The following is a 3169-nucleotide window of genomic DNA, read 5'->3' as shown; positions in this document are numbered from 1 at the left end:
GCTGCATAGTTTCCTTGCTTGGTGCCCTGCAAATGCCATAATTTCCTTCACCATAACCAGGTATCAGCAGACTGGCTTTGCTGCACGTTGGGCAAGCAAACCTGAGTTCGACTGGTATCTTACACAGTAAAGACAAAAACCTCAGAGTTACCTAGGGGTCCTTTCAGCTGAGCATGTGAGCCAAAAAACATATGATGAGATACATGATAGAGAGAGTGTTTTTACATTCTGTAGGTTAAAATCTATTTTAATATAGAATGTTTGATATATAATAATATACAATAATGAATGAATACAATAATGAATGAATGTTTTAAATACTTTCTTTTTCATAGAATATTGTTTGGAATTCAGAAAATTACTAGCTTTTCTTCAGACCAGTGTACACTGGGACAGTCGTCTTTAAAAGTTAACTCACTTGAGTCACTTAGAAAAATAACTGGAATTGAAGATGTACACTTTTATATAGTCAATCACATTTCAAATTACAAGCTCTTATGCATCAGAAAACAATGACTGTTCATTAAACCATTATTACCCCCAAGACTTCCTTCTCTGTACTCTCCTACCAACATCCTCACCCTCATATGCTATCTCAGCCAAGAAAGAAGGGGCTACCTGGATAAAATGAATTTACAGCTTTTCATTATAGATATCTGATTGTATTACTGGAGTTGCTCTATGAATCTGAGAACACAAAGTGACTTTAGTTGTAAGTCTATTGGAACAGAGAAGAAAGTTCATGCTCATAAATTGAGCAATTCTAGCAACAAGAATCAAATAGCAAGAGACAGTTTTGGAATATATCTATGACAGGTAATTATCAAAGGAAACTGGGAATCTAACAGCATATAAGAATATGGAGGAAGATACCAGTTAGAAGACTCTAAAGTTTTAGAAGTACACTTAAGCCCTTTCCAGCAGTGGGGGAAGGTGGGGGCGATGAAGTGGGAGGGTGGGGCCACCCGAGGACCCTAGATGCCTTTCTAGAGCATGAGCTTGGGCATAAGCACCAGCTGCAACTGCTTCTCTTTGGGGCGGGGGGTACCAGCAAGTACAAACAGTACCCTCATCTAACTGTTCCAGGGATGAAGAGGACACAGCATGTCCCCACCCCCATCAGCACCCTCCCTGCCACTCAGATGTTGCTTGACTCCTCCATCTCCATCTGCTTCCTCCACTCTGAGCCCAGTGTGTCCCTGTTCCCCACGTTCTCCCTGTCCTATGGGGAGAAGGAGCCAAAGCCACCGGTGTTTGCCTAGCAGCCCTCAGAAAGCTCTGCTTCCAGCTTTGCTGCCGTTTGTTCAAGGACCTTGAGATCACCATGTGTATATACACATTCTGTCAAAGATCCTCCTTGAAGTCAGAGAAGGGTCCTGTGGACAATGCCAAGCTGATGGTGGTAGAGAACACCAGTACGGTGGCTGAGCAGATCTGGGAGCTCTTCATTCACTGAAAGCGTGTCTGCACCATGGTGGGGATCAGAAGCCATCTTCTTGGATGTGGACCTCCATGGTGCCTTTCACCATCAAGCTTAGTGCTTAGAGGGACCACAAGGGGAGCTGTGACTACAGCCCCAATGTGCCCCCAACAACCCCAGCTGCCTGCTCTTCCTCAAGATGAACCTGGAGGCTCATCTCAAAGAGTGTGAACACATCAAGTATCCTCATTCCAAGTACTGGCACATGTTCAATGGGAACCAGGACATGTATGAGACACACCTGGGGACATGCCACTTCAAGAGCTTAAATGGATTCCTGCAGGCAAGGGACAAATGTTTCCATAAGATACACGTAGTGCTGGCCTGGACGGCCCAGGAAAATCACTCTCTTTCTTCCATGCTGGGCAAAGTCTCAGAGAATACTGACAAGCTGATGAAGAGCCTTGAGCTCAAGTTTGATGTCATGGACAAAAAATAGAGCAAGCTCAGCTACGACCTCATGGAGTTCCAGAGGGAGGTATCTGATGTTGAATGACAAGCTGTCCCACATCAGTGCATGGCTGAACACGGGCATCCTAGGATCCTAAGACACTCAGCAGATTTTCAAGTTCAAAGGAAACTTTCTGGTCCATCAGGGTCCCATCTGCTGTCTCTGTTCTATTCCATGGATGACCTGCCCTTAGGGGCTCCTCTGACCAGACCACCAATACATGGGTTACATGTACCACCTTGCATTCAGGGGTACAATCTCTACAATGCTCAGAAGACTGCACCATCTCCAGGTAGGGTGTCCAGAACCTGCAGAAGGTCAACATAATCCAGGCCCACAACAGCCCAATGTACATGCTGGTCTGTTTGCATAACATGCTCTTGAGTGGTCTCCTGAAGGCCATAAAGACCTGGGACATTATGGGTACCAAACTGCAGTTGACGAAGGACCTCACAGGCCTCAACAAGTGGGTGTGGGCAGTGGTGGCTGTTCAAGCAGCTTCTACCAGACAAGCAAGATCTGGGACATTTGGAAGTTCAACTGCATCCATGTCCTGCAGACATCTGGTGGCAGTATCTACTCTATTAACGTGATGAATCACTTCATCGTGTGTGACACCTATAAGAATCTCATGCATGTGTAGGATGTTGAGCCCAAGAAGCATGTATGGACCTTGACTGGCAGGCCACATGGGCACCGTGTATGCCCTGGTGGTCATCTTGATGTCAGACCAGACCAAAGTCTTCAGCACATGCTACTACCAGTCCCTCAAGGTTTGGAATAGGGACAACATCATCTACATGCAGATCCTGCTGTATCAACAGGGCAGGGTGACTGTAATGGTTGTGTCCCGGGACCAACTTTTAGGGGCTGTGGGTAGTACTGTGAAGGTTTGGATTTGCTAACAGAGAATCCAGGCTGGGTCTTGGCTTTCTCTCCTGGCTGGCCACTCAGGTGGTCTCAGAGTCTCTGCCTGCCCTGTGAGCACAGGCAAACAACTCAGTCAGCCAGGAAATGCTTGGCCCCATCCTGGTTGCTGCCAGAACAATGCCAGTTCTCTCCCTCTGGGTGCCCAGTCCACTCTCTATCTCTACCCCTAATGGACTGCCGGCCATGTTACTCATATTTTCTACTGTTTTTAGACTGTATGTAGATTTGATTAGTTCCCGGTTAAAATAAAAGCTGCACAGAATGTGAAAAAAAAAAGTAAACTAATCTGGACAAAGATATGGAGTTGG

The 3169-nt window shown here is 46.0% G+C and overlaps 1 pseudogene; it reads left to right on the top strand.

Annotated features, from left to right (window-relative positions):
- Positions 1-1088: 1088 nt before the first annotated feature.
- Positions 1089-2836, top strand: LOC103074053 (E3 ubiquitin-protein ligase TRAF7 pseudogene; annotated as a pseudogene).
- Positions 2837-3169: the final 333 nt, after the last annotated feature.

The sequence above is a fragment of the Lipotes vexillifer genome, unplaced genomic scaffold, assembly GCF_000442215.2.
Source record: "Lipotes vexillifer unplaced genomic scaffold, Lipotes_vexillifer_v1.1 scaffold1622, whole genome shotgun sequence".
Taxonomy (NCBI): Eukaryota; Metazoa; Chordata; class Mammalia; order Artiodactyla; family Lipotidae; genus Lipotes; species Lipotes vexillifer.
The sequence above is the reverse complement of the archived record's forward strand: the minus strand, read 5'-3'. Positions and strand labels throughout refer to the sequence as shown.